General features: G+C 36.2%; 1 pseudogene; it reads right to left on the bottom strand.

The window, feature by feature from the left end:
- The window catches only part of LOC126076741 (tigger transposable element-derived protein 1-like), a 145,245-nt pseudogene extending 132,739 nt beyond the window's left edge, over nucleotides 1-12,506 (bottom strand).
- Nucleotides 12,507-12,714: the final 208 nt, after the last annotated feature.

Raw genomic sequence — 12,714 nt, 5'->3', positions numbered from 1 at the left:
AAACTCCCTTTCAACTGACTTTCAACTCCCTTTCAACTCACAGCAGATCCCATCATGGAGGTGATCACAGAATATCAAATCTCATCATGAAAGTGATCACAATATCATCTGACTATCAAACAACTGAGAATCATGGCCCAGCCAAGTTGACACACATCCTTAACCATCATTGTTTTCTTATGTATAAAATGAGGGGGGATCATTTCATCCTCACTGTTGTTATAAGGATTATGTGAGATATATCTTTCTCACTGTCATCAATTTTGTTCAGTTTCTCGTTGCAAGAGCTTCCTTATTCAACCTCTGAATTCTGTAGTCCATCCTCTATGCTTCCACTTAAATTATCTTTTTAAAATACACCGTGACATCACTTCACTCCAGTATAAAATATTTGATTTTTTCAGATGACTATGGAATAAAGTGTAAATGTCTTAGTCTGGCGTTTAAGAGTGTGCATTTGGTCCCAATTTGCTTTTCCAGGTTCGCCGATTCCAGGTTCTCTAGTTTTTACTCCAGATGTAATCTATATTCTGGCTCTACCAGTTTACTCACTTTTGTCTTTATTCTGAAAAAATATCATGTGTCTTCTTCGTGGTCTTTGAAGTCTTTGCATTTATAGTTATATTATGATTCCTTATGCAGGAGTCTGTCTCTTCAGCTAAATTATAAGGGGTTGTCTTCTCTATCTTTGAATTAATGGAAAAAAAAACTAGCTTTGGACTGTTAAAACTGTAAAATGGAATGGCTAGCTGCAGTAATCTTCTGGGTATGTGTCACACTACAACTGTCCTTATAATCTTTTCTTCTAGTGTCTCATTTTCCCAAGTCAGAGTTGAATCCTGAGTGATAAGATTCAAAACACAGAATTTTTATATTAGAGGGAAAAGCACTATATACATTAAAAAAAAAAAAATTGTTACATAGGCTGGGTTATTAGTCCTAAAAACCTCTTAACCACTCTCCCGCCCAGGTGGAATTTTCCTTTCTATTATCTATGTTACATGCAAATCTCTATTACAACACTTCTCAGATTCCGCTGTAATTATTGTTCACTTTTTTTTTTCTTTTTCTGCTAGACTTAGAGATCCCTAAAGGTGAGAATCGCATTTTATTGTCTTTGTATGGTATCATAGTAGTTACTCAGAAAGAAATTATTGAATGGAGGGATGGATGAATGGATGAGTGAATGGTTAAGTCCCCAGATAAGATCTCTTTAATTAAATCTATCAAAGCCATAGCATTTTAGTTAATATGTTGAAATTTCTTTGTTTCTAACTGTTAAATAAGTGAAATGGGAGCCATTTAAGATGACAAACATTTTCAAACATTGCTTCATATTATGAATAGCTTAAAAAATTCCTGGAAACTAAACAAAAAAGCAATTAAGGAAAGCAAATTGACATGAAGACTTGAATCTTTGAAGAAATAATGGGAGGATTATTTTATTTGTGTAGATGTTTAATTCATAAATGTCAGTGCCAATAGCTTATCATCATTATGCTCAACTTGAAGCACTTGTGATATTGAAAATTACAAGATGTTGGGGAAACAGGAGATAGACAGGTAAACTACTGACTTGTTGTTTCGGAATGATGTCCTCAGATTAGCCAAATGTGAAACTTTAATTATGATTATCCCTGGTCACTTCATGTTTGACAGAAGTAACACATGCTTTGGAAATGTCAATTCAAAGTCTACTTGCCTTTTTCTTTTTTTCCTGAGAAAATGCTGAATGCCACTATCCATGCAATTCTATTCATAAAGTATTATATTTTGCCAAATGTGTTACTTAAAAGTAGGATTTATTTTGCTGTAAGCATATGCTGGCCTTCCATTAGTGTTTCCACTCTAGTAAGTCTGTTTTTCCTTAAGTAAACCAGACACACTATAGTTAAATGCTACCATCAGCAATTAAGGAATTTTAAATGTTCATTTAAACATTGAAGATTTTCTAGTATAAAATGTCACTTACCTTATATCTTTATAGTACTTACATTAAAGATTTTAAATTATTTGATAACAAAGGATTTTGTAACCCTTCCTTTGTTCTTTACTAGGGATTGTTTTCACCCAGCAGGAGGAAAGTTAGGCTTTCTAACTCAGATGGTTTTTAGCAGCTCTTGAGTCTTTGGGGTTCCATCACCATTTGTTTCAGGCAATATGTGATGTCAAAGAAAAAAAAAAATTCAAAAGAATTGCAAAAAAACACACATGGCATCTTGGATGTTAAATGGTGATCATTTAAAAAAAAAAAAAATCCAACAGTAGCAAAACAAACCCCACATAGAAACCAACATTCTTTGATGAGCATGCAGGAGAAATTTCAATGAGATGTGCTTTATAACGTCCAAGTTGTGTGCTTATTGACGCTGGTTCACAAAGCACAAAACCACAAACTGATTTTAATATGGAAACTCATGCCATACTTACCCACTTAAGTGCTCTGCCGTATCACTTACTGTTTCCTTGTAACTGAAGCTACATCTAGAGCATTGAAAACATTTCATTTTCTCAAAACACTGAGAGAGAGCCCATTGTGATGTTGCAGACACAACCAGGGAGGGGATTTTCATCATGATAAAGAAATTGAAATTCTAAGGCAAGGGTTGAGGTTGGCATAAATAAAAAATTATGACAGAAGAAAATGCTTTCAGAGCCCTCTGCAGGGACTGCTAGTACTTAAAAAAAAAAAAAAAAAACTTACACGGTGCTTTTCTTCATCTAAGCACTATCCAAACTCTAACTCTTTGATCCATATCCTTTCTTAACGAGTAATTATTATTTTCCTATTTAAGAACTGTCAGAAACTATAGTTACTAAATTACTTTCCAAGGCTTTTTAAGGAGTCAGTGTAAGCAACAAAAGTAGAGTTCAGGCATCTGGAAGTTTATAGTTGGCACTAACTTAAGACACTAGTCTTTTTTGAATTCCGAGGGCATAGGTTTGACTTAATTTTAGTATTTAATTCATGACACATGCAATGTCTTTCTCTTTACTTGATTGTTTAGTCTTTTCCCATTTCTATCTCTCATAACTTGATAGCAACCACTCCAAAATATTTGATATGCATCCTTCTGTTTGTGCCCTTATAGATTGTGGATTTTAATTTTATTTGAATATATTTTAATTTATGCAAATATTATGCTATGTAACAGATCTCAACCTTTTTCATGCCTTTATTACTTCACAGGATGTTTTTTAAGATCATCCAAATTGTTATATGTGTCCTACTCCCTCATTTTTATTGTTGTAGAGTACTCAACGTTGGGTATCCATCCAAAGAAAAGTCAACCCTGGTAACCATACTTAACAATGAAAACTTGAAGCATTTTATTTCCCACAGTAAGCTGCTAAAGATATTGGCTTTTGCTCCAACTCAGCTATAATAATATAGGATAACTAACCTTGTTCTTAAAGAAACACTCTTTGAAAGAAGCAAAAGAGATTTGCTATAAGGTTCCTATGGAGTGGCATCCTAGGGTGTCTTATTGGGGGATGCAACTAGCCTCCCCTCCATTTATTAACATTCCCCAAGCCACCCAAAGTAAATATATAATCTAAATAATAGCTTCAGATGCCACCTCTCTCAGCAAGATTTTTTCACAACTACTTGATGAACATTTTAGAGTCACTACTGCATTTCTGGTTTCATGTCTTTGCTTTAATACATTTACTGTTCATTCCTATTGGCCCAGGTTAAGGCTCATTTATCTATTCCATTGTGCTTTTCTGGGTTCCATTCAACATTCTGTTTCCTTGTTACTTAAAGTCTCCTTCCTTGTCAATTAAGGTCTCCTTAATTTCATCCATTTTATTTATTCTTGTTTCATGTGAGTTTACCTTGACTGTCAGGTTCTGATGGGAAGGGACCATGTTCTCTATATTTTTCTCAGTCTCCTTTGGCAGCAGGCACAGAGTGGACATCTAGTAGCACCTCAATAAATACTTATTGCTTGATTGAATTCCATTGCCTTAGAATAATTGTTTAATTTTTAGTTGTATGTGCTTTGATTCTTGCCACTCAAAGTGTAGATCACAAACCAGCAGCATGGGCATCATCCCAGAGCTTGTTAGAAATGCAGAGTCAGGGTCCCACCCTAGAATCATAGAAACAGAATCTGCATTTTAATAAAATCCGCAGGGTATTTATATGCACATGAAAATTGAGACATACCTATTGTTCTTCCAAACCCAAGGTATTATTATGCTAACAAAATTTATTAAAATTCAAATTTCATTATCACTAAAGTTTATCCAAAGCTTGAAAAATTGAAAAAGATTCATAATATCTTAAAAAAAAATGATATCTAGACTGTGCTCATTGGCCAAAACTGCCTTCTACCTGTTTTTCCATGGCATGTAAGCTAAGAATGGTTTTTATGTTTTTTAATGGTTGAAAACAAAACAAAACAACAGAAGAACAATGTTTCATAACACACGAGCATTATATGAAATCAAATTCCATGTAAGATAATGTTTTATTGGAACACAGCCACACCTATTTACTGACATTGCATTTATGACTGCTTTTGTGCTAAATCCACAGAGTTGAGTAGTTGCAACAGAGACCATCTGGTCTGTAAAGCCAAAAGTATTCAATATTTGGCCCCTGACAGAAAAGGTTTGCCATCCCCTGATCTAGATTCCTGAGGTTTGTTTGCATGGGGGGAACTCCAGATAGATTCTAACTAAACTTATAGAAGAGCAGCCATACTAGATTCTAACTGTTTTTAATTGTCATCTAATCAATCCCTACCCATGATGCCCTCATGTATGCAGAAGAGAACTGCTTTATAGGGTTTTCAAGGCTGTGATCTTACAGAAGCAGTTTGCCATGCCTATCTTCCAAGGCACCTGTAGCCAATCTTTTGGCTAATAGTCAAGTACTTAACCATTTGGACCACCCAGGGAAGAAAAGTATACAAACTTTATACATTTGGTGGCTTTCACATTCTCTGTATATACAACATTGGGAGAGGCACATAGGTACATCATAAAATTACATGCTGTGAAAAATTATTTTGAAAAATTGCAAGGTAATTATTTTGTGGGATAACTGCCTTCTTTTAGAGCCAGTCACAGGAAGGAAAAGAAATAAAAGTGCTTGAAAATCCCCAGTATGTCATTGTCATTTGGAACTCAATAAGCTATTACAGTTTTGCCAGGTCCAATCTCTAAGGAGGTGAATGAAAATATATATCTTGGACAATCTGACCCCTATCAACATCATGCATCGTGGTTACCCTGACATCTGAGGAAGAGCAATTCTGCTCTGTCAAGCTGGACACTCAAAGTTGATGGTAAAGGTCATTCACTCCTTCACCTTTAGCTATTGGATATCAGGTTGAAATTAAAGGGAAGAGGTATAGGGGAGGTGTCCTACATCTTCTGTCATATTAGACTAATCCTTATTAAGTTGTACTGCTAATTCAGCATGTTCTCAGGGCTCCTGACACTATGAGAAATGTCACTCTAGGACTTTAAAGGACTTAAAGGATATGAGGCTTCTTGATTTGAGGCAAGTCCTCCCTGATGCAGTCTGGGGCTTAAAGGGAATGTGTGCCCTTCCTAGCTACCTGTAGGATTGCTGTACATCTCTGTGTTTAGGAGTACAGAATGGCAGCCAAATTGATTGATTGAATAAAACATAAGGCAGGAGAAACCTGAAGGCTGCCTGAAGTACTTGTGCTCTTTCATACCTCACACAGAAGATTTGTTAGGGCAAACGATAGGTGATATTGTAATAATAAAAGGTAATGTAAAGAGTAATAGATTACCAAAGATTTGCACCCTCCAAGTTTACAGACAAAATCCTATCAGAAAGAACTAATTCCTGAGTTTCAAGCTACTGTTACAAATATTCCCCTTGAAAGACTGGATTGTTTAGTTGACAGCTTGCTGGATGACAATCAGAAAAGCTTGGGTTATGCTCTCCTCACTAGTAAAATACCTTGCAAGCCATTTCACTTCCTGATAATTTAGAATCTTGGCCTTATGAAATAGACTGCGAATGCCTGACTTTTTTCAAACAAAATTTCTGATGACAAACAACGACCACAACAGCCTTTGGGTTACTTTGCATGAAAGAATAGAAATGTAATTATATGAACAGAAATACAAACACAAATTAAAAATGGAAACCCTCTACCACTTTACTTTTCTTCTGATCACTTCTTGGGAAGAATTAGAGTGAGTAAACAAAGGGAGAATGAACACTAGTGACTCTGTAATATACTGTTAAACTTGAAGTGCCTTGAAGCACCTTGGAAAATGAAACCTGTTTCCCCAGACTGCACCTTGGTAATAGGAATCAAAACCAGAATGTCGTTCCAACCTTTGATAACAGATGCTCCAGGCAAAGGAAAACCTCAGCCTGGAACTACTGCTGTCCTGTCCAGCCCTGTAGCTTCTCTGCCAGGCCTCAGGGGACCAGGGGTGCTGCCACTGTTTGGTCAGGCACCCAGAGAGAAGCACTGACATTCTCATGGTGCCACGATTATGCCAGGACATTGGTGAATAGTGTGTGTATGTTTATGGGAGATGTCTCTCTTATCCTTAGACTATTTCAGAGGTTCCAAAATGGTGCTCGGGCATCGATAATTTACAATGTGAAAAACACTTATAGACTTTTCTTTCTCTAGACTAGAACCCAGACATATGACCATGGGGCCAACCTACAGATAGATTTAATTGATGACTGCAGAGATGTATCCAGAATCAACACTCCCATCTCTGGCTTTGTTGCTGGGCCAGCTCATTGTGCTTTCCTCTTTGTACCCTTGGAATAAATATACTCCATGCATTTCTTCAGCCCCCGTGTAAGTGACTTCTTGACAGGCCTTCTTTACCAAGTCATAATGCATGCCCATCCCCAGACTCATCATAGCCCCAGCAATGCCTCTGTTCAGCTCTATACACACAAAGCTCTTTTGGGCCACCTAGGCTGTGTTCACTGCTAGGAGTCAGATATATCTGGGCCTGACATATCTGCTGGGAGTGAACACACTGCTGGGAGTCAGATATGTCATACCCAGCCATATCTGATTCCCAGCAGTGGACACAATCTAGGCTCAAACCAGGTGGTTTGGGTGGACCAGAGGACCTGCTACTACTGCACATTTGTATGTTGTTCTCAGATGGAGAGCAAGATCAGTGTTTCTGCCCTCTCTCCATGAAACCTATGAATCATCAATTAATGATTCATTAACTCAACTGAGGTAGACAGTAGGCAGTTCTATTTGAAGTGGTGGTAGGGAGGTCTATATTGCTCATTGAATATCAACTATGTGTCAGTCACTATGTTTTGTGTTCCCTAATTTCATTCTCATAAAAGTCTGCTTTGTTTTTACAGTTTACATTATAAAGCAAGCAAGGAAGCAAGCAAACAAAAACAGACAAAAAAACAAAACAGACAAACACACACACACCAAAAATGCCCGAGACTCAGAGTTTTAATAACTTGTCCAAGTTTATACAATTAGAAAACGGTAGGGATTTCAAACCTTGGTCAATCAGATTTTTCACTCTAATATATTGAAGATGTTTCCATAGGCTTCCAATTTATTTTGAAAGAAATCTGCTGGATTCCTCTCTATATTTGGATTCCCTTTACACATTTTCCCCAGTGCATTACACCAAACTATGTATTCATCCTTGTTTTTACCAGAAACTTTTCACAATTATCTTTTCCAGAAGAGTTGTTCTAGTATATTAGCACAATAGAGAAGGAGCACTATCATAGCAAACAAGTCTAAACAATACTATCATGCTCAACACATTGTCTCTGACAAAAATTAGCTGCTTATATTACTGCAAGAGTTGTCCTGGACATCTGCCATTTCCATTAGTGGAAGACACTTCTTCTTGGTGATAAATTGGTTCCAGTTGTCTTACAGCACTCAGGCGTCTACCAAGCACAGCCAAGAGACCATCAACTGCTTTATCACACCAAGAAGTAAGAGCAAAGTTAATGCCAAAAGAGAACAACAAGGTGTGCAATTTGGTTTGTTGTACTCTAAGTCAGCTGGCCAGGCAGAGCATGTCATAAATACGCTTCTGACAGTGCTCTGCCTGGGACTTCAATTACAGAGATAATGGGTACATCTCTAGCACAACTGCTCTGGGTATTCCAGTATTGTTCCATACGTTGTAACAAAGAAAATAAACAGTGGCTTTTTGTGCTAAGTGTTTTAGTTACAATTTGTAGGATGTATTTGAAATTTAACTGTTACAGAGTTAATAATGTATTTTTTCAGTAAACAGTCCTTTATTAACTAGGGATACTGTTACTGATAGAAAGAGTGACTCTAGTCCATGTTTTCTGTGTAACAGTGAATCCTTTCTAATTGATGTGTGATCAGTTTTAAGATATTAAGTATTAGATGTTGGTTTTTCATACAATTTACCAGGTTCAAAAATATAAAAATGAGTTAATGATTCGTAAGGAAATTGAAGGGTTTTACTGAAATATAAAATGGATTTAAAAATTTCAGCAATGTACATGTTCACTCTTGCAAATTTTGTTGACATGTATAAATAATGGAATATGCATTTTTTACATGGATATGTACATGGTTCACAATGACAAGAGTTGTTTTTATTTCTTATAATTCTTTGATGTCAGAGTATAGAAAATGTTGGTAATTATTTGATAGTCTCTGGTGCAATGAAGGAAATGCAACTTCATCGCCTTGTTGGTGGGAAGTTCACTTTAAATTATAATTTCCTAAGAGTCCATTTTACCCAAGAGGATTTTATAGTATGTCTCTAAAATGATAAAATATTGGAAAGTTCTCCATAGGAAGTACTCTTAAAGTATGCTGCCTATAAACTATCCTAAACTATGGGATTTGAGATTCTTTGATCTGTGGTTCATACATTAAAAAAATAAATAAATAAAATAAAGAAAGAAATGCACAATTTCATAAGTAACAGATAAAATATCATCATATAACAAAGCAATGCTGTATGTGTTATGTTGAGTAAAAAGACACTATGTCTGGCATTTGTACTTTTAAATTCATAAAACAATTCAATTATTGGACGTGCAATCTTATTCTCATGTTTTTTTTTAAGAAATATTAAGTTTTCTTTCTTTCTCAATGAGAAAGTAGTTCAACTTTATCTTCATTAAAAAAAAATAAGAGTATTAGGGGATCTTAGAAAGCCTATAACCGGGGTTACAAGCTCAAGTGAATTTCTGGGTCAGACTGGTAAGCTAATTGGAAAACTATTGAGTTCTACAATTTTGGAAAGTGGTGGAGTCAATAGAGAATATAAAGACATTTAAAAAAATACTATTCCCTCCAAACAAAACCTAACCATGGAATATTTACCCAAGGAGGCCAGTTTGTACCCTTGGAGGGGTTCAATGATTTTCCATGCAGCTGGTCAGAGTCAGAGCAGAAGGGGGCCCTACTTAATCATTAATTTGCTCAGATCTTCTTTTCAATATCTATTTATTGAATACTAACTCTGAACACTACTTTGGGCTAGGTGTATTTAACATTGAAACAGATAGAAATGGTCTTGTTCGCAAGGAATTTGTCTCCTGACTCAGATGGTCCAGGATTAATCCTCTAATTCAGAGTTATATAACTTTGAGAATAAACTCCTAAAGATTTTCTACAACTTTATTCATGTTCTAAGGATTTATAAGCTGGATATCCTTATTAATCTATATATACTCAAAGAAAAACTCAAACGTGTATTGTTAGTTTTTAGAAACACAGTAATGGCTATATCTACAACTTTATCTGTAGGTTGACAAAGTATCTGTTAGCAATGGAAGGGCAAAGAGAGGAAGATGTATATTCTCAATTCACACACAAACATAAAATAAAATGCACCTAATAAAGAAACTTACAAAGACGGCTCAACCTTTTCTTGGACTACTTCTCTCTTCACACTCAGATAATCAGACGTGTAAAATAAACTTTTGGACAGCAGATCACATGAATTAAACTGACTTTAGCCTTTAACTCAAAGACCAATCTCAGAAGCAGAAACTTAAAATGTCTTCAATAACAGGCTCTAAATAAAAATACATGCAAAGTGACTGGGAATAACATAATAGGGTATGTTGGGGTCTGTGGGGGGCTTAACACAAGAATTTCTTAACTGGATCAATATTCCATTTAAAAATAAATTTTCTGTTGGCTAAAACAAGACACTTTGATTTGAGACACTTCTTAACGTTCTTCTGGTTTTGAGATAGAAACCATTCATTAAAGGAGCAATTTCACTATAGCATTACAGCATTTGACATCAAATCCATAACAAGCTTCACCAGTACAACATTTTCTTCCTATTGGGAATCACTTATTCAATTAAATCATACTTCATATTTTCAGTTACCACTATGGAAGAAAATAGAAGATAATCTGCTAGACAGGAATACCTTGGAGATGTTGTGTGTTCAGTTCCAGATATTGCAATAAAGCAAGCCACACAATTTTTTTGGTTTCCCAGTAAATATAAAATTTATATTTACACTGTACTGTGGTCTATTAAGTGTGCAATAGCATTTAGTCTAAAAAAAATGCATATAAATTAATTAAAAAATACTTTATCATCTGAGCCTTCAGTGAATCATAAACTTTTTGTTGGTGTAGAGTCTTGCCTTGATGTTGACGGCTGCTGACTAATCAGGATGGTGGCTGCTGAAGAAAGGAGTGGCTGTTGCAATTTTTTAAAATAAGACAACAATGAAGTTTGCTTCATAGCTTGACTCTTTCTTTCCAGGAAGATTTCTCTGTAGCATGTGATGCTGTTTGATAACATTTTACCCACAGTAGAACTTCTTTCAAAATTGAAGCCAATCCTTTCAAACCCTGATGCTGCTTTATCAGCTAAACATTTATGTAATATTCTAAATACTTTGTTGTCATTTCAACACTGTTCACAACATCTTCACCAGGAGAAGCTTCCATATCAGGAAACCACCTTGTTTGCTCATCCATAAAAATTAACTCCTCATTCATTAAAATTTGTCACGAGATTGCGGCAATTCAGTCACATCTTTAAGCTGTACTTCTAATTCTAGTTCTCTTGCTATTTCCACCATATCTGCAGTTACTTCCTCCACTGAAGTCTTGAATCTCTCAAAGTCGTCCATGAGGGCTGGAATCAACTTCTTCTAAACTACTGTTAATGTTGATATTTTCACCTCCTCCCATGAATCACAAATGTTCTTAACGACATCTAGAATAGTGAATCCTTTCTAGAAGGTTTTCAATTTATTTTCCCCAGATCCATAAGAAGAGTCACTATCTATGGCAGCTATAGCTTTATGAAATGTATTTCTTAAGTAATAAGACTTGAAAGTTGAAATGACTCCTTGATCCATGAGCTGCAGAATGGATGTTGTATTCAAACCCAAAAACCTACTTCCGTCAAGTTGATTCTGACTCATAGCGACCCTATAGGACAGAGGAGAACTGCCCCATAGAGTTTCCAAGGAGCACCTGGCAGATTTGAACTGCCGACCTCTTGGTTAGCAGCCATAGCACTTAACCACTATGCCACCAGGGTTCTATTAGTAGGCATGAAAACAGCACCAATCTCCTTGTACTTCTCCATCAGAGATCCTGGGTGATCAAATGTATTGTCAATGAGCAGTAATATTTTGAAAGGAATCTTTTTTTCTGAACAGTAGTTCTCAACAGTGGGCTTAAAATATTCAGTATACCATGTTGTAAACAGACATACTGTCATCCAGGCTTTGTTGTTACATTTACAGAGCAGAGGCAGAGTAGATTTAGCATAATTCTTAAGGGCCCTAGGATTTTTGGAATGATAAATGAGCATTGGCTTCAACTTAAAGTCACCAGCTGTATTAGCCTCTAACAAGAGAGTCAGCCTGTCCTTTGAAGCTTTCATGCCAGGCAATGACTTCTCTCTAGCTATGAAAGTCTTAGATGGCACCTTCTTCCAATATAAGGCTGTTTCGTCTATACTGCAAACCTGTTGTTTAGTGCAGTCACCTCCATCAATTATCTTAGCTGGATCTTCTGGATAACTTGCTGCCACTTCTACATCAGCATTTGCTGTTTCACCTCGTACTGTCGTGTTACGGTGTCGACTTCTTTCCTTAAACCTCATGAAACAAACTGTGCTAGCTTCAGAATTTTCTTCTGCAGCTATCTCACCTCTCTCAACCTTCCTAAAATTGAAGAGAATTAGGGCCTTGCTCTGGATTAGGCTTTGGCTTAAGGGAATGTTGTGGCTGGTTTAATCTTCTATCCAGGCCACTGACACTTTATGTCAGCAATAAGGCTATTTGCCTTTCTTATCATTTGTGTGTTCACTGGAGTAGCACTTTTACTTTTCTTCAAGACCATTTCCTTTGCATTCACAACTTGGCTGAATGTTTGGCACAAGAGGCCTAGCCTTCGGCCTATCCCATCTTTCGACATGCCTTCCTTACTAATCTTAATCATTTCTAGCTTTTGATTTAAAGTAGAAATTGTGCAACTCTTCCTTTCACTTGAACACTTAGAGGCCATTTTAAGGTTATTCGTTGGCCCAATTTCAATATTGTTATGTCTCAGGGAAAAAGGAGGTCCAAGAAGAGGGAGTGAGAAGGGAGAACAGCCGGTTGGTGGAACAGTTAGAACATACAAAATGTTTATCAACTAAGTTCACCAACTTATATTGGTGCAGTTCGTGGCACCCCAAAACAATTACAATAACAATATCAAAGATCACTGATCA

This window comes from Elephas maximus, chromosome 5, assembly GCF_024166365.1.
Source record: "Elephas maximus indicus isolate mEleMax1 chromosome 5, mEleMax1 primary haplotype, whole genome shotgun sequence".
Lineage (NCBI taxonomy): Eukaryota > Metazoa > Chordata > Mammalia > Proboscidea > Elephantidae > Elephas > Elephas maximus.
The sequence above is the reverse complement of the archived record's forward strand: the minus strand, read 5'-3'. Positions and strand labels throughout refer to the sequence as shown.